Consider the following 22,700-nt stretch of genomic DNA (forward strand, 5'->3'; position numbering starts at 1 on the left):
AATTAATCCTAACAGTAACAACTGACGATAAAAACAGCTTCCATTTGCCCAACCATCTTGGTGCACTACTTTATGTGTAGTCTCTTTCCATCCTCACAGCCGTCCTAAGAGGTAAGTGCGTTTTCTGTATGCAGGCAATTCAATGACTTGCCCAAGGTCATATGGCTGGTAAGTGTTGAAAGTAGGATTTGAACCCAGTTTCCTGAGTCCAAAGTTGGTGCTCTTAGCGCCCATGGTATTTACTGCCCACAGCAATGGTGGACGTATTTCAATACAATAATAATGCAAACATTAAACCAACACAGTGATATTGTAAGAGGCCCTTGGCACCTTTTAAGCAGGGGACATCTGCAGAAAGAGCTCCATTTTGATAGGTGACCCAAGGAAGTCACTTGGGAGGAGCGTGCAGCTTCCAGAAAGGCTGATGGAGCAGGCATCCTGGGCAGGACCAGCTCGTCTCCTCTCCCGCTAGCCTGGGACCCAGCAATATAGACAGCTTCAATTAAATAAGCAAGTTGCACATTCCAAACAAGGGCTTCCTTTGGGATGGCCTGTCCCTGGCATGACCTGTAATTGGAGAAATCCAGCACCCAAAATCTCAGGGGGGAAATGGAGGAGAGCCCCAAAGTCCTGAGGATGACTCATTTCACAGTAGTAACTTGGATAATTCAGAAGGTTGCTCGTTTAGCTTTGGTAATAATAACGATCATATCAAATAACTACTGATTGTATCAGAAACATAGAACAAGGAAGCCTAAGACACACTGACTAGGGCTTGGGCTTCCCACTGTTGGCCCCAGGACTGAGGGGTCTGGTAAACGTGCCAGGCCTGCCCTCCCATTGCCAGAGGTTTGGCCTCATAGCTGAGACTCTGCCCAGTGCCTTCAACAAAGAGCCAGGGGTTCCCCAGAACCCTAACTAGTAGGGCTGGGCTTGGGAAGGGCATGATGGCCTTGTTGGGAAGTTGTGCCAAGGTGACCTTTGGGTCTCCTAGGGAGATCCCTAAATGGAGAGTCATCCCTAAGCACTGCCATCTGGCCTCTTCTCCAATTTTCATGACACTGGTTGAATAGAAACAATGATATGGAAAATTACCACTCAAACAACTCCGGGGCAATTTTCACCTAGGGCCTGGGAAGCCATTTCCATGGCTGTCAGGGCAAGAAGTGCTCGATCCTCTCTGCCCCCCAGTCCCTGGCCCTCCTGGGCCCTTGGGAAACTACTGCACAGCTTCAGCCACATGCCTTTTCCTAATTCCTCTGCTCACTCTTGGGGAGCCTTCTTCTGAATTACAGCAGGTGTCAGGTTGAACAGGGCTCAGCTTTGCCTGAAGTAATCAGCCAACTTCAAACGGAAAGCCCTTTAGCTGGAAGTCTAATTAAGAGCATTTGAAATACCTATTTATTTTAAAAGCATACTATTCCAATTAGAGAGGAACTGCTAACATCTCCCAGCTGCCATTTTGAGAGTAAATGCCATGTTGCTGTCCAAACTCCTTAGGAGCTTGTCTGACAGAGATTTGGAAGCACCAGTGCTCATGCGTCCCAGGTGACCACAGTTCAGAAGGGAATTCTTCTCATTGAGAGAAACCTCTCAACACAACAAGTTATTTATAGAGCCATTTCCTGCCTTGACCCGCACCCTTCAGGCCCACACTGGGGCTGAGGGCTGGGACCCATGGCTTCTATAAGAACAAAAGCAACTCAGTTTCTGTGGCTTCCTGATGTTCTGTAACAGGCTTCTGATGGAGTGAGGGAGTGTGGGGACAGAGCCAGGAGTGCAGTTTCCAGGCTCTCGGCCTCACGTGGAAAGGTGCTGGCTCAGGAAGTAAATGGCCATCAACTGTGATTGGATGGCCATCAGCTGTGGCTAGTTGGCCATCAGCTGTAACCAGTGAGCCATTGGCCACTAATATAACTGCCATGGCTACGCTAGCAGCAAATGGGGGCTAGCAAGAAGATGGTGGCTGAGCTAGCCAGCGTGGATTGCAGTTAGCACGGCAGATTGCAGTTAGCAAGTGGGGTTGGTTGGTTGGCAGAGACAAGTGGACGGCGGGTTGTGGATCGTGTGGCTCCTGCTTCCTGTGTCTCCAACCCAGCTGCCAGCGAGACTATAGTGGTATGACTCCCCTATCTATGGCTCCGTGGGTGTTCCTTTTTGGCCTCACCATATCCTGCATTCTTATGTGGGGAGCGGGAGCAAAGACCCCACATGCCACCCCACATGACAGCTACTGTGCATGTCTTCCTAATTCCACATTCAGTGACATATGGCAGCTTGAAATCAGCCATCGTGTGAGTATTGACACCAAGGAATTGACAAATGTTATAAATTGGGGCTTTGTTTGCCTTGTAGAGCCCGTTGTTAAACATTTACCACCACACCATTGGCACACAGACAAGTATCCGTTGAGAGGCCAGTTGTGTGTGTGTGTGTGCGCGTGTGTGCGCGCGTGCTCTTATGATGACTTCTACTCCCCTTCCTGACTGAAAATCCAGATGATGGCTCTGTCTTTGTATACTGCCTACCCTCGGAACCCGGGTCCTTTTGGAAGTCAGTGGACAGGGAAACCAACAAAGATAGAAATGGAACAGAAGAAGCATTGGGCCTAGTAAGCCTCTAGACGTGACAGCCAGAGTTGGAGGGAGGGGTTCTTTAAGAGACACATCAATAACCAGTTCTAAGGATATCAACAATAAACAGAGGTTATTGGCAGACTAAGCAGGGCCTACTCCCACACACTTTTTCAGGAAACAATAAAACAGGGTTATTTTTAAATTAGGCATCCTTTGGAAATGATACTAATTGCACTAGATTCAGTGAGCTGAGCTGAGCGTGTTTTGCTGAATTCAGTGTGTGTTACTCCACTTCGTCGCACTAACTGCCCTAAATGGTGTAGTGTCGTCAATAATGCAGATGAGAGTAATCAGCAAACATTTCTTGAGTACTTTGCCATGTGCCAGGCATGATTTTAAGCTCTTGACGTATTTATTTCTTGAATGCTCCTAAAATCCCCATGAGCTCCACACCACTATTATCCACACTTTACAGTTAAAGCCCAAAGGGGTTTACATGAACCTGCCTAACTTCACCCAATGAAGGATGCAAACCCAGACGCCTTGGCTCCGGGTCCCAGGCTCTAACCACTGCATCGCCCTCAGCCCTGTGCCAGGCGTCATGGGGCCCACAGAGGAATAGAGAACCAATGCCTGCCTTCCAAGGGTTTTCACTCTAGCCGGTAGATTTAGACACATATATTGTGCCATTCAATGTCCTCTTCCCACTGCAGCCCAAAACCAATTCAACCTTGACCTCCTCCATGAAGCCTTCCCTGGCTTCTCCCCACATCTGCTTTGTCCTCCAGCCTCATGCACCTCTGTGAGAGCGCCAGCCTTGTTTTGTAATTATTTATTTCCATAGCTGTTCTCCATGCTAAAATGTGAGCTCCTAGAAATCTGGGTGCCATCGAATTCATCTTTGTACCCCTAGCAGCCAGCACAGGCAATAAATAGGCCAAATCAGTGCTTCCCCAGATGACTTCCAGACTTCCACATCTTGCAAAAGTATAATGAGACATTTGAACATAAAATAAGTCTATTTAAAAAAAAGAGCAGAAGGAGTAAGTGCTTTTGGACCCCACAGCTGAGCAGATTAAAACACACAGGCGATAAATCTGACTCTCTTTTCTAGCCACTAAGCAGGAAGAGAAGCATGCAGAGTTACAGAGTTTTCATTTTCTGACAACAGGAAGCACATAACGAATTTATCTGCAAAAGTAGAATTTCTTCCTGGAACCAAACTCAACCAGAATTTATCGTGAGGACTCTTGTATAAAGAACCCTGAGTGACATAGTGAACGATGTCTTCAACTGCAGTTTTACAAAATACACTGAAACGTTGTTCAACCAGATGATTCTTATATCGACCCTCTATAAAAGCAACAGGACTGACACTAAAGCATAATTCATTGAAGGAAAGTGTTTATGTGAGCGGCCAAGATAATATGCTCCAGGTACTCTGCTCTCTGATGGTCGCACAGAACAGGAACAAAACCAGGAGAAGCCAGCTCCAGGAACGTGGGCTACGTTCCTCAAAAGTCCTTCCTGGGCAATAGTTGATCAGAGACCGGCTCTCGTTCAGCTCACAATCAAAATTCTACCAAGGGCCTGTGATTAAAATGTAAACGACACATGGCACTACCAAGCAGCATATGAAATGTGTCATGTGAGAGGAACGGGCCATCCAAGCTTTGGGAACCCTCCAGAGGGAGTGGCCCCTGAGGGTTGTCACTGAGGCCAGGTCCTGGGCTGAGCGGGCAGGATTCAGAACCTAAGTGAGGGTGGGGGCGGAGGGGGAGGTGTTGTTGTGTGTGTGGTGTAGGTGTATGTGTGTGTATAGTGTGTGTATTTGTGGTATTGTGTGGTGTGTGTGATGTATGTGTAATGTGTGTATGTGGTGTGTGTGTGCTATGTGTGTGGTGTGTATGTATATGTGCTGTGTGTGTGGTTCGTGTATATGGGGATGTGGTGTATGTACGGTATGTTGTGTATGTGGTGTGTGTGGGTGTGTGTGGTATGTTATGTGTGTGTGTGGGGGGGGTGATGTGTGTGCATGTGTGTGGTATATATATGATGAGTGTGTATATGTGTGTAGCGCATGTGGTGTGTGTGTGTGTGTGTGTGTGTGTGGATGTGTGATGTGTTTGTTTTTGTGTGTGGAGGGCAGGATGACTTTCGGGGGAACTGATTTGTAGTCCAGAAAAAGGCTAAAATGGTGAGTAGGGCCATTTCCTTGAGAGCCTTGGATCTGAGCATTTGTCTTAGGGGCAGTTGAGCCATTGAATATTTGTGAGCAAGGAAGTCTTGGTCAAAGAGGCCTTTCAGGAAAAGAAAGCCCCAGGCAGTCATGCCAGTTCCTTAGCATTTGCTAACTGACTGATGTGATGAGTAGACAATCTGCCCCGCCAGCCCCACCGCCACCCCCACCCCAGCTGTCACCTGGCCATTGTGCTGGGCTGTTCCTCTGGGGTCACACACTCCCAGCCCAAACCCAGGGAGGCCTCGGGGACTCCTGGCCACCTCTGAGTAAATCTGCTGCGGACGTGTGAGATCTGAGGCTGCCCCCGGAGTCCTCCATTGATCACACACCAGTTATTTTGTTCAGCGGTAGATGGAAATGGGGGGATCTCTGCCCCTGAGAAACTCACAGATGTGCCCAACATAAGCAGTCCATGTTGGATGACGCCACCCCTTTCTCTGCATTTATCCCTTGACCCAACTTCTATGAAAACATAACCTACTGGAACGTTCCACTGCCTCTACTTGTAGGCATTTTTTTAATATACAGAAGTTAGCGATAATAATGATTAATTAATAGAAAGAAAAAATCCACAAACATGACATTGGCAGGTTCCAAACAACATTGGAGATTCCCCCACAAACACTAGCCTCTTGAATACTAGTGCTCCTCTCTCTCCTCCCTCATCCCCCTCACCACCCCAGGAGTTAAGCAGCCCCCAAGAGCAGGCCATTGTGGCTGCAATGCCGCTGGTCACGTGCAGTACCTGACTCTGAAAACCAGGCAGCTCCTGTCTCCAGCAAGGGCCTAAGGAAGGTGGGGGAAGCCCTGAAGCTGCGCACTCCCTATTTTACTTCATTGTTCCAGCTTAGCGTCCTCCAGAGCAGCTCTGTTTTCCCGAAAAGAATTCCTGCAGTGACCTCTTGTGGCTTCCTGGCTGTTCTCCACATAGAGGCCTCTCTTGCCACCACTTTCTCCCATTTCAAGTAAAATTGTTGAAGACTGGGTCTTGAAATGCTTTTTGGAATTGTGCCCCTGGGGACAACAAATGTGTGAGAAAGCAAGAGGCCAAACTGTCATCCATTTATTCAGCCAACTTCACTGCACCTAGTATGACCCAGACAGTATGTGAAACCAGGATTCCAGCGTATGCAAAGGAACCACTGAGACAGAACTGGTGGGGACTTCCCAGCATCATCTAGCCCAGTGCTTTTCAAAATGGGCTCTGTGGGACCTCGGTGTTCCCCATGGTCCCTTAGGGACAAGGTGAGGGTGAGAGGGGAGTCAGTATGCAAATGGCAGGGCCCGATTTTCACCCACGCTAATTCAACCAAAGCAACTCCTTTTTCCTTTTTGCCTTTAAGAGCTTTTTTTGAAGAAAGATTCTGTAGCTTTTAACACATCTTCCTCCCTTCAGATACTGTGGCTCTGTTTAAGACATTGCCAAAGGTAGGTAGTCAAAGCTTCACTTCCCTTCTTAGTTCCCTCCAGGCATGTACCCCTGTGATAGAACTCATCACACTGTATGGCAGTTACTAGTCTCTTACCCGTCTCCCCCACTGGAGGGAATAACTTTATTTCCCCAGCACTGAGCACAATGATTGGCACAGAGTAGGTCCTCCATAAATATTTGTTGTACAAATCAGTGATATCTAAGGGATCGAATTTTTGCCTTAAAGATGTACCAGGCACCAGTTAAGGAGCTCTGTGCCCAGGTCCCAACATCTGTAAAATTGGGTGGTGGGCTAAATGACAGTCTGTGCCAGGCACAGTACCTGAGCCTTAGCTGTCATCTACTGATCGTTTGTTGAAGGAACAAATGAATCTAACACCCCTCCGCCCTCCAGGGCCATGATTTTACCTCTCTGTGAATGCAGACTTCCTTAAGACATGCAGAAAACACTCACCACCTTGATGAGGAGACATTCAAGGGCTTAGATATATTAAGAAGTTTTCATCCTGTCAGAAACAAATGGTCAAAATGCTGACCCCTTGGAGTAAGGCAGAATGTAAAGAAAGCAGCTGACCCAAAAGCTGAGATGGCATCTTGGTTGGTTCTAAAAGGACCCAGATGGCTCCGGAAGGCCAGTGATAAAGTCTCACCACCTCCATGGCTTCTAATCTATAGTTACTTATGAATATAGGACCAGCTTCAGTGACACAAGGTACTAGACCAGGCTCAAGATGGAGGCCAGAAGTAAGAAGGAGTCCCCACCCTGTTTCCCTGCCCAGTTCTCAATCATCAAGGCTTCAGACCCTCTGAGCAGTTCAGGACTCCCTCGCCACTCATTCTGGAGACCAGAGGGAGGCTCTGGGCATCCTTCTTGGTGCCAGTCTTGAACAGCACCTGTGGTTAGGTAAAATGAGTACTTGCCTCGGACTCAGGAGAGCCCTGCTTAAATTATGCCTCCACCCTTTGCTAGTCATGTAACCTTGCTTCATTATTAGCCTTCCAAAATTTCCATGTCCTGGTCCATATAAAAACATCTGCTCCACTGGGCTGGTCTGAGTATCGAGCGAGGTGTACACGTGATGGAACCGAGAACAGAGTAGAATGCTCAGCAAATTTGCATGGACTCTGACTCTGAGTGCTGGAAACCAAGCGAACCAAATGCTCAGGCAGCAGGCACAACCCCCGGCTACAGAAACTATACCACGTCTCCGGGCCACCACCACCAACTGGCATACCTAGTGAAGGTCACCACACACCCACAGTCACCCCATCTCTCTCCCCACATTTGCTCACAGGCACTACTAATCACTCTTCTGTGCAAAAATGCAATCAAGCCCCAAGAAGGGGCTACTGCTCCAAGCATTTGATCACTGACGATCCTGTTACCAGTTGCCAGAACCATGTTTTTCATCTCACAAATGTGCATAGCCACGTGTGCTACTTTGAATGAATTAGGCATTTGACCAATATCAGTCAGGTGGGGCGGCTATAACAAATCACCATAGACTGGGTGACTGATAAACAGAAATTTATTTCTCCCAGTTCTGGAGGCTGGAAGCCTGAGGTCAGGGTGCCAGCGTGGTCTCAGATTCTGGTAAGAGTCCTCTTCTGGGTTGCAGATTGCTGGCTTCTCATTGTATCCTTACATGGCAGAAAAGGAGTAAGGCAGCTTTCTGGCCTCTTATAATGGCACTAATCCCGGTCATGAGGTTTCCACCCTCCTGACCTAAGTACCTCCTGAAGGCCCTACCTCCAAATACCATCACATTGGGGATTCAATTTCAACATATGAATTTAGGGCGGGGCGGGGAGGGACACAAACATTCAGTCCATAACAATCAATCATATAGAAAACAAAATTCTAGCTTCATCCACTAGACTAAAATGTATAATATGGCTGGCCCCTTCACCTGTCCTCTCTCCCTTACACATGATAAAAATCACCAATTGTGCTTGACAAATCTCAACCCAGGAAAAGTCAAAGCGTTTCCTAGGATCAATCCTGTTGTGTGTGTAATGAGCGGGGTAAGACCTTCCCATTTCTTCAGAGAAGTTGATGATGAGATTGGGGATGACCTACCAACAGGAAACTTGGGTCATCTATGCTCAGACACAAATAATAGGTGCTGTGTGTTCCAAACAACCAACAAAAAGCTTTAAGTGGTGTTTTGAAAATACTAGTGTCTATTTAGGAAACCATGAGGAAGCTGTTGTAAGAAGCCAGGGGTCCACACAAGGTAGACATATGTAGTACATCAGGGCAGAGCTGTGGGCAGGTGACACCCAGAGAGCAAAGCAGAGAAGTTTCCATTTAAAAAATAATAATAATAATAATACAGGAAAGAAAAAGAGAGAGAGAGAAGAAAAGAAAGAAAAAGGAAGGAAGGAAGGAAGGAAGGAAGGAAGGAAGGAAGGAAGGAAGGAAGGAAGGAAGGAAGGAAGGGAAAGAAAGAGAGAGAGAGAGAAAAGAAAGAAAAGAAAGAGAGAAATGAAAAGAAAAAAGCAGGGGAAAGTGAATTGTGTAGTGAAAGTCTATGAACAACCATCTGAGGATGGTTCTAGCCATATCATAAAGCTGAAGATATGCAAACCCCACAACCCTGCAGTTCCATACTGAGGAACACACACCCAAGAAGGTGTGACATCCGTGCCCCAGTAGTTACTCATCACAGCATTGTCTTATCATAGCAAACGGCAAATAATAAACAAAAACAGGAGACAAGCTAAAGATCCCACAGAAGGGGGTGGATACAGTGAGGTGTGATCAAAAACTACGGTGACTGCTGCCATCCAATGGAAAGGCAGGGATCTTCAATACAGGAAGTGGTACATCGAACCTTAGTAACAGTGTGTGACAAGTTTCAACTTGTTCGGTGCAGTCAGTTGGGTGTGAGCTACAGCTGAGAGAAGGTGTGTTTTTAAGTGTGCTGTAAAATCATGGATCATGAACAATGTATTAACATAAAATGGGCAAACGTTTTCGTCCTCTATCATGACAACGCTCTGTGTCACACATCTCTTCTGGTACAGCAGTTTCTGTCAAATAAAAACATTATGGTGTGTCCTCATCCACCTTATTCACCGGATCTGGCTCTTCCCCAAAGTCAAAATGACCATGAAAAGTAAACGTTTTGAATTGATTCAGGATATAGAGGCAGTCATAAGAGCACAACTAAAGATACTCAAGAAAAAAGACTTCCAGAACTGCTTCAGAAAGTGGCAAGAATGATGGGGTAAGTGTGTTTGAAGTGCGGGAGAGTATTTTGAGAGGGATTAATGGCAATGTGTCTTTTACTGTAATAATTATTTTTATTTAAACATTCACCGTATTTGTTGATCACACCTCGTATATTCATACAGTGGAATACCATAGACAATTTAAAATAAATAAACTAGATCTACATGTAGCAATATAAATAAATCTCAAAAACACAATGGTTACTGAAAGAAAGAAAATTGCTGCAGGATATATATGAAATGATACTATTCACGTAAATCCCAAATTTTTCAATACTATTTACTGGGGTGCTTTGTATATTTTATTGTGAAAGATAACATAAATAAGAAAGATGCACAAACACTATATTGACAGGTGTGCAGTCCAACAAATATTTACAAAGAGAACACCCATGCCACCACCTCTTAGGTCAAGAAATAGCTAAGTTTAAGGAAGTTAGTGTTTAAGGAACAATGATTATGGAACACTGAGGATGTAGAGTGAGAAATAAAAGCAAGGGTGTCTTGGGGGCAGGAAGTGGGTGGACTGGGAGGGTATTAGGAGGCTTCCGCCAACGCTGCAATGTTCTAGTTCAAAAACAAAAGTGGAAGCAACAGTGGTTAACTATTTAGCTTTTTCAAAATACAGAGGTGGTACATGGATGTTACTTAAATCATTCTCTGAACTTTTTCGTGTGTTTGACATGGTTTGTAATAATTTCCAGAACTCGACGAAGGATTCGATTCCAAGGGTTCAGAGACCATACAAAATTACGGTGTCAGTGGAATCGTGATAATAGAAGTAGTAAAAAGCGAGTCCCAATTCGATTCTGATTAATCTTCATTTTCTTCACTACCATTTATGTCAGGATCGTTTATACATAAAGATGAAAATAGAAAATTCACTACTTCTCATTTCTCCTCTGGGTGCGTTGTATTCTCTGGTAGAGACTTTCGTAGCTAAAGATGCTGTGTAGAGGTGCTCATGAAAGCTGCTTTGTTGTTGTTCTCCCACGGTCTCTTTCTTTGCTTTCTTCTTTTCTTTTTTTTCAGGATTTCAAGACAATCCCATTTATTTTTGGAATTTTTCTTCTTTTAATTAAATTTATGGGGGTGACAAGGGTTAGTAAAATTACATAGGTTTCGAGTGTACATTTCTATAATACATCACCTTTATATCACATTGTGTGTTCACTCCCCAGGGTCAGTTCTCCTTCCATCACCACATATTTGACCCCTTTTACCTTCTCCCAGCACCCGCATCCCCCTTACCCTCTGGTAACCACTAAACAGTTGTCTGTGATAAGAGTTTTTGTTTGTTTATTTGTTTGTCTTGTTCCTTGTTGCTTTTAGTTTTATATCCCACATATGAGTGAAGTCATGTGGTTCTTGACTTTTTCTGTCTGAGTATTTTGCTTAGCATAATAGTCTCAAGATCCATCCATGTTGTCACAAATGGAAGTATTTCATCTTTTCTATGACAGAGTGGTATTCCATTGTGTATATATACCACATCTTCTTTCATCTATTGAAGGACACTTCGGTTGTTTCCATGTCTTGGCCACCATGAATAATACTGCAAAAAACATAAGGATACATATATCTTTACAGATAAATGTTTTCAAATTTTGGGGGTAGATACCCAGGAGAGGGATTGTTGGGTCATATGGTAATTCTATTCTTAATTATTTGAGGAACCCCCACACTGCCTTCCATAGCAGCTGCACCAATCTATATTCCCACCAACGGTATATGAGGGTTCCTTTTTCTCCACAGCCTCTCCAACACTTGTTACTATTTGTCTTGTTGATGATAGCCATTCTGACTGGGGTGAGGTGATATCTCATTGTGGTTTTGATTTGCATTTCCCTAATAGCTGGTGAAGTTGAGCATTTTTTCATATATCTGTTGGCCATTTGCATGTCTTTTTTTTTCTGGGTGTGGATTTTTTTTTTTTTTTTAGTTTCAGGTGCACAAAACAAAGCAATAGTTAGACATTTATCATTTATATCCCTCACTGTGTCAACCCCCCTCCCCCATCCACTACCCCTCTGACATCACACAGAGCCATTGCATTTCCACTGTCTCTATTCCTAATGCTGTACTCCGCTTCTTGTAACCATATATATGTGTATATATATATATATATATATATATATATATATATATATATATATATATGTAAACTTGTAGTTGACATTCATTATTGTTCAGCTTCAGCTTCAGGTGTACTGTGCAGTGATCAGGCATCTACATCTTCCCTGAGATGGTCTCCCTAACGAGGCAAGTGTACATCGGATACCCTACAAAATCTTTACAACATTATTGATTACATTCCCCAAATTAACTTTCGTAACCCTATGGCAATCTTGTGGTTACTGACTCTTTTCTAATCCCCTCACCTTCCCCTTTATCCCCACCCCCTCCCATCTAGCAACCCTCAGTTTTTCCTCTATGTCCCTGAAACTGTTTCTGATTAGTTAATTTATTCTTTTCTTTATATTCCACATATAAGTGAGATCATATGGTATTTGTCTTTCTCTGTCTGACTTATTTCACTTAACAATGTTCTCTAGGTCCATCCATGTTGTTACAAATGGTAAGATTTCTTTTTTCTTTATGGCTGCGTAATACTCCATTGTATAAATGTACCACAGTTTCTTAATCCAGTCGTCTACCTATGGGCATTTCGGTTGATTCCAAGTCTTGGCTATTGTGTATAGTGATGTAATAAACATAGGGGTGCATAAAATTTTTTGAATTAGAGTTTTGGATTTCTCCGGATAGATACCTAGGAGTGGAATTGCTGGATCATAAGGTAGTTCCATTTTCAAATTTTTGAGATACCTCCTTACTGTTTTCCATAGTGGCTGCACCATTCTGCAGTCCCACCAACAGTGCACAAGGGTTCCCTTTTCTCCATATCTTCGCCAGCACTTGTTGTTTATTGATTTATTGATGATAGCCATTTTGACTGGGGTGAGGTGGTATCTCATTGTGGTTTTTATTTGCATTTCTCTGATGGTTAGTGAGGTTGAGCATTTTTTCATATGTCTGTTTGCCATCTGTATGTCCTTCTTAGAAAAATGTTTCTTCATGTCCTCTGCCCATTTTGTAATTGGGTTGTTTGTTTTTTTGGAGTTGAGTTGAGTGAGTTTTTTATAAATTTTGGATATTAACCCCTTATCGGATATATCATTGGCAAATATCTTCTCCCATTCAGTAGGATCCCTTTTTGTTTCATTGATGGTTTCCTTTGCTGTGAAAAAACTTTTTAGTTTGATGTAATCCCTCATGTTTGTTTTTTCTCTTACTTCCTTTGCCCGAGGGGCTATATCAGTAAAAATCTTACTCCGGGTATGTCTGTAAAGTTTCTTCCTATATTTTCTTCTAGGTTCATGTCTTTTTAAGAGAAGTGTCTGTTCAGGTCCTTTGCCCATTTTTTAATTGGATTGTTTGTCTTTCTGTTGTTGAGTTGTATGAGTGCCTTTCGTATTTTCGATATTAGTCCCTTATCAGAGGCATTGTTTGCAAATAATCTTCTCCCATTTGGTTGGTTGCCTCTTTGTTTTGTTGATGGTTTCTTTTGCTGTGCAGAAACTTTTTATTTTGATATAGTCCCATTCATTGATTTTTGCTTTTTACTTCCCTTGCCTTTGAAGTGAAATTCATAAAATCCTCTTTGAACCCGAGGTCCATAAGTTTACTACCTATGCTTTCTTCTATGCAGTTTATTGTTTCAGGTCTTATGTTTAGGTCTTTAATTTCCCACAGTCTCTTTAAATCCTCACAGTGGGGAGAGTTCTTCTCTGTCCCTGGGTGGAAACTGAGCAGCCCCTAACTCATTGGTCATTCATTGTGAATTATAAATGATAGAAAAATATTAGTCATTTTATATTTTTAACTATAGACTCAGTAATTCAAATTTCACTCAAAGATAAGACTTCTCTTCCTTTCCCCAGCTAAGGCCACCTGCCAGGAAGACAGAGATATACTGTCAGCTCCTTCTTTGTTTCTAACTCACTTCCTCTCTCAGTCTGCTAAGCTCAGCTTCCCCAAGAAGGAGTTGGAGAGAAGAAGGAAGGGAGGAAAGACAGTTTGTGAAGATCTCAGTTGAGCCATGGTGTAACATGGCTCTGTGCTCTCTGGGCCTGGTAGATGTTCAAAGCTGATTCTTCCTCATTTGGGTCACTTTCATGGGTTCCCTCTCCAGCCAGTCCCTTGACCTGAGGAAAAGCACCTCAGTCCAACAGTTGTTGACCCACTTTGAGCCTGTATAGGTGAGGGTCCAAACAGGAAGCAGATGACAGTCCTTGAATTGGGTATTGTGAAAAGATTTGAATACAGGTTTATTGACAAAGGTGTGAACAGAATGTAGGGAAACTGCAAAGGAGACCACCACACCCCAGAGGTGGTAATAGCAGCAAGGCAGGAAGCATCACTGCCCCTAGGCCTTGAAGGAGCAAGAGAAGTGAGCAATTACTGGAACTTGAAGATAGAAAGGGCAGTCTGTGCAGAAAAGCTCTAGCCATCTGACAGGAGTTATGACCTTCAGTCAAGCAATGCATCCAGCTCATGGCACCTACAGAGATGTCCAGGGAAAGAAATACCTCAGCCTCCTCCCAGCCTCCAACCCCTTGCCCATGCTCCCCATTGGCTGAGCTCAGACAGAAGGCAAGCGGTGAGGAAGTCCAGTGTTCTACCAGCCAGCCTCCTGGGACAAGTAGCAGAAGAGTAGAATAGGGGAGGGTGGATTTGGAGAAGCAGCTGAAATAGGTCCAATGCACAGCCCCCAGGCATCCTGTAGTCCACTGCCAGGCTTCTCTTTAGGAAGGTCCCATTGCCCCTCTAGGTGGCCCTATTGCAAAGGATCTAAGTCGTCAGTGATGTGCTAGAGAGTCTAAGTGGTGTGCTGAAGCCAGCTCATACTGACTCGTGAGAGCTTCTGGGCATCTCTTCCCAGCTCCAAACTCGGGCACATCATGGTGGGAGCTTGAAATTGGCCATGAGGGGAGTATTCACACCACAAAAATTGTCAACCACTACCAATCAAGGTTTTTGGTTTTTCTGTTAGTTTGGTGTTGTTGTTTTTTCAGAAAGCTGGTTGTTAATTTAGCAGCACACTGCGGGGACCCTGACCTGACTCTCTTCCGTGCTCGTAGCCCATGTTGGGTCCACACACAGCAGCAATTCCTTGCTCTTGTTCCTAGCACATCACCAGCCCCATGCCTTAGCCTCTACATTTCCTGAATGGGAATCAAACATTAGTCCACTGAGTGTGTGTGTGTGTGCGTGCGTGCAAACACACACATACACACACAAACATTCGCAAGGATTCTTACCAAGCTTTCTGAATGGTCTCCTTTAAGCCCCATGACGACCTCTAAGGGAGGGAGTAGGGCCTCCTCCATCCCCCCAGTGAAGAAGATAAGATGGGCTTAAGGCAACAGCTAGTTCTCTTGCAAGAAATACTCTTCAAAACTTTCTCTTGGCCTTCTTCCAATATTGATGTGGCTATTTTGGTGGTCTAACCTCCTCTTACCATCTTACTTTTAAAATGTGCCAATTCTGCTGTGTGTTCTGTCTCAGAACTTTTGACACTGTATATAATAAACTTTTACCAAATGAGCAATTGACTTACAAATTAGCTAGTAGCAAATACTTTTTCTAGAAGTGGAAGGAGACAGTGTTAAGGCTCCTCAACTAAATTCCTAGAAGTCCTGAAATTTCTCTTATAAGCCACTCAAGAGAATCAACCAACCCCCTCTAACCATCATCATTCGAGGTGTTTATAGGAAGAAGGCCGTGCTCACTCTTGAAGCATGAGAAAAACTGCTCTCCTCACAAGGCATGTGTCCTAAGAACACACCAGACTAGTTGGGTTCAGTGTGACAAGAATATAACTGGGTTTTAGGGATGCCCAGTTTCCTACTAACGCGTCTCTGAAAAGCCACCGAGACTGAGGCATGGGGTCAACACCGGTCAGTGAGGCTGAAGTGACAGAGGGTAAAATTGCCAAGGGACTTGGACTTGGAGAGACACTCTGAGTTCAGAAATGCAATCATGCTTCCAACTGAGGAGTGAGGAAGTCACAGCAGCCTGTAAAGCAGGCAGGAAAAGCCTCTGGACAGACCTGCCTCTCGAAGCCTGGGGTGGGAGGCAGAGGCACCAGGAGCCTTGGAAAGAACGTCACTGGAACCAGGCTCTGAGTGGCTGCCACCAAGAAAATGCTGCCTGGAAGCCAAAAAAATCGATCTGGGGTTAAAGCAGAAAGGACCGTGAAGAGGTAGGTGAAAGAGAGAGATGCCACCTGAAGAGAGGTGACCATGGAAAGGAACCTGTGTGAAGCTGAAGTGAGTGACAAGAATAGAAATGGCTTTCCTGTGTATGCCGTATGCCCCGAGGGTCTCCCTTATATCGCCTTCAGGTCCACACTGACCCTAGTGCATGCTGACCTTCTGTGTGGTCTATTTCCTGCACAGGCAACACGGTGGGGAAGAAGGAGCCAATGCGGAAGGGGAAGAGGCCACCGTCCCAGGGGTATGATCTTGGGCAGAGAGGCCCAGAGTAGAAGCAGGGCAGGTTACTCAGGCAGGAAGAGATGGCAGATGGCCTTCTGTTAGGGGGTGTCTGAGCTGTGTCTTGCTCTAAACAGGCATGCCGAACAATTCTGATTAAAGCATGGCCCTGTCTCCTCTCGTTAGAGTACCCCATTCTCCCTGAGGGGCAGACGGAGGCAGTGAGTGTGGCACCCGTGGCTGTGGGTGTGAGTGTATCACAGCCATGTGTCTGCAGGGTGTTCAACACGCCCTTAAGTCTGAGCAGCCCCTGGGCAGCTATGGTGTTACAAGGAATCAACACCAAGATGGATGGTGGCACTGAACACCCGTCAGCATGTGATTACGCCAGCTGACAATAAATTTGAGCCATTAAACAGGAAATGGTCTGATGGGGAAGCCAGACTCTTTGCTGCTGAGCTGCTGACCATTGTGGTAATTGAGCCACTGACAGCATTAATCTCCACAAGAATAGACACTTTGACTTCTCAAACAAGGTGAAGCTGAGTGATGTACAGTTCTGTGAGACAGTTCAGCCCCAAGGAGGCCCAGAGTGGGGATTCAGCAAATGAATCATTAGTTGGCTAGCTGAGGCGACCAGCTGGAATGACTCCCTGGCTCTGATGTCTCGTCGGCCACAGAAGAGCCACATAACTCACGGCCTCTTGCCATGCAGGGAAATGGGTGGGGACGGCCATGTGTCCTTTGCTGTATGGAAACCTGCAGGGCCCCTTTAGGCTCCTGTGACTGGTTGAAAATGTCAGTCTTGCCTTCCTTGGGACTCCTGGTACACAGTCAAGGAGATGGAGCAGGCTGGCTCTGGGTATTCAGGGGCTGAACTTGGAGAGGGGCAGGCGCCAGGGGGTAATGAAAGCTCCTCGCAGCCAGCAGATGAGCCGCAAATGCCATCTGGGGTCAGGGTGCAGGCCAGGGCTTTGTTAGTAGAGGGCAGTCTTCACAGGCCGCCGCTCGGGAAGAAACTGAGGCTTTCTTTCAGCCCCACCCCCAGATCTGAAAGGTGTTCATGGAAAAAGAGCATCACCTTCAAATACCAAGGACAAGTCAATGCCGGCTTCAGTGATCTGCTCCGGGGCTTCCTTCGTTATCAGAATCACTTACAGAGGAAAAGGCACCAGCTTTGAAGTCAGACAGAGCAGGGTCCTGACCTCAGCTCCACTCACCAATGGTATAATCCTGGGCAGGTTATTTCCCCTGTCAGAACTCAGCTTCCCCATGTGTGGTGGGGGTTGTGACAATCATGTACAATGAGACACAGGAAGTACCTGCCCCACGGAGCAGCCGCATGGTGTTATCATTATTCAGATTTTAACCACCACCTACACTGGCCAAGTGCAGGCAGCTTCAGGCCTATAGAGCGTGAGTCTTCCTTGCTGCAAACCCTGAGGCCCCTTTTCTCCACAATGGTTGCCAAAGCTCTGGCAGGTTGACAGAGAGTAAAGGGACATGCTAGCTCATATACCAGCCTATCCAAACCTTGGCAGCTCCTGCATTCTTGATGTCTCTTGCATGAAGTACTTGCATCGAAACTGGACTCAGTGCCTCGAGCGGTGTTTCTTAACAAGCATCAGAATGACCGGGAAGCCTACGGGCAAATTCTAACTTAGTAGGTCTGGGGTAGGGCCCAGCTGTCTGTGCTTTTGCAGGCTCCTAATGTGATTCTCCTGTGCACCCCCAGTTGAGAGCCACTGAACCAAAGAAATGAGATTCTGCACATTTCAGACATCGTATAACTGCGTAGGAGAGTGTGGGGACAGAGCCAGGAGTGCAGTTTCCAGGCTCTCGGCCTCACGTGGAAAGGTGCTGGCTCAGGTAATAAATGGCCATCCACTGTGATTAGATGGCCATCAGCTGTGGCTAGTTGGCCGTCAGCTATGACCAGTGAGCCATTGGCCACTAATATAACTGCCATGGCTACGCTAGCAGCAAATGGGGGGGTTAGCAAAAAGATGGTGGCTGAGCTGGCAAGCGCGGATTGCAGCTGGCAAGTGGGGTTGGTTGGCAGAAAGAAGTGGACGGCAGGTTGCAGATAGTGTGGCTCCTACCTCCTGTGTCTCCAACTCGGCCACCAGCGAGAATATAGTGGTATGACTCCCCTATCTATGGCTCCATGGGTGTTCCTTTTTGGATTCACAGTGTCCTGCGTTCTTATGTAGGAAGAGGGAGCTGAGACCCTGCGTGACACCCTACATGACAGAGAGTTTGGGGTGTGCGTGTGTGGGGGTGGGGAAGTGGAAAGAGGAGTTGCAGCAATCTCTGTGGTGCCCCTGAAATCATGCCAGGTAGGAGGGGCCAACAGGAGGCTGGCCTTCCCAGCAAGGGCTCTGCTTGTCCTTGTGCTGCTAAGTCCTCAATACCGGACACTTCAGAGGCAGGGCCAGCCTGGGACAGTGTGTGCCCTATTTGGAGTTTCCATTACGGTTTGACAGTTCAGGGCTTCCTCCGTGTGTGACACTCAGATCCATGCATGGCCGCTAGAATAAAGCCCTTCTTTTTTGCTTTTGTGTTGCTTTGGAGCCACTGCCCGCGCAGATTCACAGTATGGCCACAGAGGCCACTCAGGGCTGTGACCTCCTGTGCCCCGTCCCAGCCAGACTCTTGTGCCTGAAAGGAGGGCTCCCTGTGCCTACTGTCAGGTGACTGGAGGTTCTGTCCCTGGTCACGGTCCCAGTGGGCACAGAGACCTACAAAGCCCAAATGCCCTGTAGTGGCTCCTCTGTTCTTGCTCCGCGCTTTTGTTCATTTCCCTTTGAGTCCCCAGCCCCTATTTCTCTCCTGAGAGGACGGATAAGCCAAGCATCAGAAGCAGCCAGGGGCTGCCTCCTGCTGGGGTTACAATGCACTTCACTTAGCAAAGACCACCTTTGGCAAGAGGCCCCTTTGGTTGTCATGACAATGTGGATGGCTTGTGCCTTGGGGGTGTGCTGTGTTCTCGTTCTAGCTGCCCAAGGTCCCATGCCCCAGCTTTCTCCCCCAGATCCTTTCAACAGGCTTACAGCATCCTGGCGCCACCTCACATTAACTGTTCTTCAATATAGAGTAGCTTTGTCTTGCTCAGCAAAAAAACCACTTGGCTCAGCCATCAAAGGCATAGATCAAGCCGTTCCTCCCTCCAAACCCTCCAGCCTTGTCCCTCTCGAGGTCCTGTGTGACCTGGCCTCAGTTTTCTCACTGGTCTCAGCTCCTACCACTCTCCCTTATGGTGTATCTGTGTGTGTGAGAAAGAGAGACAGAGAGAGCGAAAGAGAGAGAGAGAGAGAGAGACAGGAGGGTAAGCTGACCTCAAGCTTAATAGTGGCCAATGACAAAATAACATGGCCATGACAATGACAAAGCTGCTGAAGAATAAAAAAAATGGGAAGAGGAGTTTTAACGTTCTCTCTCTTTTCTGAAAATCATGCTAGGTAAGAGGAGGTACACTCCAGACATACCGGCCTCACTGTTCTTTAGATGCACCCACAGACACACCTCAGGCCCTTTGCACTTGCTGCTGTACTCTCCCCTGAGTTCAGCATGCTTGTTCACTCCCTTCATTCGGGTCTTTTCTTAAATATCCCCTCCTCAGAGAGGCTCCCCAACCATCCTATCTAACATGGTTGCTCTCCAACCTTTTACCCAGTTTTCTCTTTCTTCATAGCGCCTTTAAACCCCTGGCATTTTATCATAGACTCCATTTTTGTTGGTTTAATGTCTGCCTTGCCCAGTACACTGCCCCTGGCCCAGGAGCAAGCCCATGGTCGACACTCATAAACATTTGTTACATACACGAATGAATCACTAGTCTTGGATTCAAAGCCTGGCTCTGCTATTTGGTAGCTTGATGGCATTGAGCAAGCCACCCGGTCACCCTAAGCCTTGGTCTCCTTCTCTGGAAAATGGAAATAATATTGTCTACCAGCTGGAGTGACAAGAATAAATGAGGTGGCACAGTGAATGCCACTGAGGGCATGCTCCACAGACGGTAGCTGACATCACCTCCCGTTCTTGTGTCAGCTGCTTGCAGAACACTCGGCTTGCCCTAGGTTCCCGGACGCCCTGATGCTTCCAGGGCATGTGATATGACTCTGTTGCCCCAGGAAGAGACAGCCGGCCATGGGGCGAGGCAGAGCCGCTCTCCTGCCGGGGCTTTGCACTCGAGCTGGGGCAGCTAGCATCGCAGGCCCTCTCCTACCCACCGCCGTTCCCAAGCCCCTTAGAGACGGCCTCCGGCAGGCTGGAGACACCCCTGTGCAGACCCAGCAGTCTGCTTTCACCCACCCCAGGGGTCTGTCCTGCCATGTGGGGCTGCAGGACACCCAGCCAGTCACCACAGAGCAGGGACTTCACTGAATTCCTCAGCAGGTCCCTTGGTGTGGGTCAAAACACATTAAAAGGAAGAAGGGAGTCACCGCTTTTCTTTTTTAACAGTCTGGAAGATACATTTGCCCATTTCTGAAACTACTAACAGAGGAAACATTCTGTCCATTTCAAGTCCTAGCATTATCACTTTGATGTTCGGGTACTTGGTTGAGTTTATCATGTCTGACATTTTTCAGAGAGGACAAGGGCCAGTGAACACGGATAGCCCCGAGGGCATCGTGTCCGTGAAGTGTGAACAAAGAACAGGGGGACATATGGAGAGCAGGAGGGCCCGTCCCTGCCCTTGAGGGGCTTCCAGTACCTGTGAGAGGCAGTCGGGCTCCGTAGGACCAGCATGGGTGACAGGATGGTCTGCAGCTGGGAAGTCTGTGGTATCTACATCTCCTGTGTTTAAATGATGAAGTAACACGCTTGCTCAGTCAGTTTACAAGTGACAGCTGTCACTTGACACAAGGGAGAGAGAGAGTCACAGGTTCCTGGAAGACAAAGGACAGAATCCTAATTCACTTAGCGTATTTATCAGTGGGTTAGATAAGGACATGTAAGGCACCAAAGGGGAAAGAATAAAGGTATCGCAGAACAAGAACCTTTCAGGAGGCTAACCCCCAATAAATGGGAAGTGCTGCATTTGGGATCAGAAGGACAATCACATGGAAATAGGATGCATTTTGACAACCACTCATCAAAATATGAAAGTGTTTAAACTGACCTCAAGCTTAATAGTGGCCAATGACAAACTGACCTGGCCATGACAGTGACAAAGCTGGTGAAGAATAAAAAAGTGTTGGTGAGGCAGCCTGGTATAAACATTTAGCTCTTTGGAACCAGACAGAAAACTGGGTTCAAATCCCAGCACTGCCGCTTATTAGCTGTGTGAGCTTGGGTTATTCACTGCGCTCCCCGAGCCCCAAACTCTAACGAACTGAAATGAGGTGGTAATGCCTTCCCTGCTAGGTTATTTGGAGAATTACCAATAAGGTGGGTAGGCCATCTAGGCCAGTGCCTGGTTGAACTTGGCAGAACCTGGCATATTGAAGGCACTCCATAAATGGACCTTGTTAGTAATTCACCTGCTGCAGAAATGTGGAGCGTAAATTTGTAAGGGCTAGGAGAGCCCTTCTCTACCCTGGCCTTCTCAGACCTATCTGGAGTATCATGTCCAGATATAGGCTCTATACTGAAGATCAGTTAGAAAGTCACCGTGTCACTGAGCCCTTAGATGAGGGAATTGGACAGAGATGGCCTGAGACTAAAGCTCCAGACACATATTTTGTTCCTGTTGTTGCTGTTGTTTTTGTTGTTAAGATATTTAAAGAACCATCAAATTAAGGAAGATATGCCATGTGGCTCTACAGATCCAAAGCAGAGGTGAAAATACACTAGTGGGGTATGTCTCAGCTGAAAGTGAGAGGACACAGAGCTGCCCACAATGAAACGTGCTATCAGGCCAAGTAGTGATCTCCAACCACTGCAAGTATTTGGGCAGAAAGCAGATGACCATCTGTCAGAAAAGGAATTTCTGAATCCAAGGCCCTAGCAACCAAACAAACCCAGATTTGGATCCAGGTTCTTCCAGTTAGTCATGTGACCTTGGGCAGGTTAACCTCTTTGACCCTCAGTGCCCTTGTCTGTAAAGTGGGAACAGTAACACCTCAGATGAGGACTAGAAGGATTGAGTCTGACTGTGTCCAGAAAGTACCTGGCCCATAGTAGTCAATTCTCCCCTCCATGGAGAAAAAACAGGTCTGTGTGACTTCTAAGGAGCCGTCTGTGAGGCTAAAAAATGCAGTGTAACCACAGAGAGACTCCTAGGAGGATAAACAGACCTCACCCACCGGCTAGGAAACGATGGGCTCCAGATGAGCACACTAACCACCGCAGGCAACCGGGCAACCACCAGGGACGGTGGGCATATGTGGCCTGGCCACGGTCCTGTCGCCCTGTCTTATGGGCGGGGCATCCGAGTGTGGGTCTCAGCTCAGGTTGTGTATTAGCACTGCCTGGGTTAATCAGGCGTGGGATCCACCGCTTTAGAGTGAAGTCAAAAACAGGAGACATGATTTGAGGCTAGAGAATTCAGCACTTTGGCGTTGCAAAGAAAGATGTGCAATGATTCAGTGATGTCTTCTTAGTTTGCATGGAGCTCTGTGTCAGAGGATGGGGAAAGGCTACGTAGCATCTTCCCTGGGGACTCCAGAGGAAATGAGTGAAGTCAGTAGTAAAAGGATAAGTAGCAATGCGAGGAAGAATTCTCTTTCAGTGACAGTTGTTGGGCAGTGGGAGGGACAGCGAATGGAGCT

General features: G+C 46.5%; 1 protein-coding gene across 2 annotated transcripts in view; it reads left to right on the forward strand.

Annotated features, from left to right (window-relative positions):
- Nucleotides 1–22,700, forward strand: part of KIF6 (kinesin family member 6) — a 408,069-nt gene that overhangs the window by 355,440 nt on the left and 29,929 nt on the right. The window lies entirely within an intron of this gene.

The sequence above is a fragment of the Rhinolophus sinicus genome, linkage group LG05, assembly GCF_036562045.2.
Source record: "Rhinolophus sinicus isolate RSC01 linkage group LG05, ASM3656204v1, whole genome shotgun sequence".
NCBI lineage: Eukaryota > Metazoa > Chordata > Mammalia > Chiroptera > Rhinolophidae > Rhinolophus > Rhinolophus sinicus.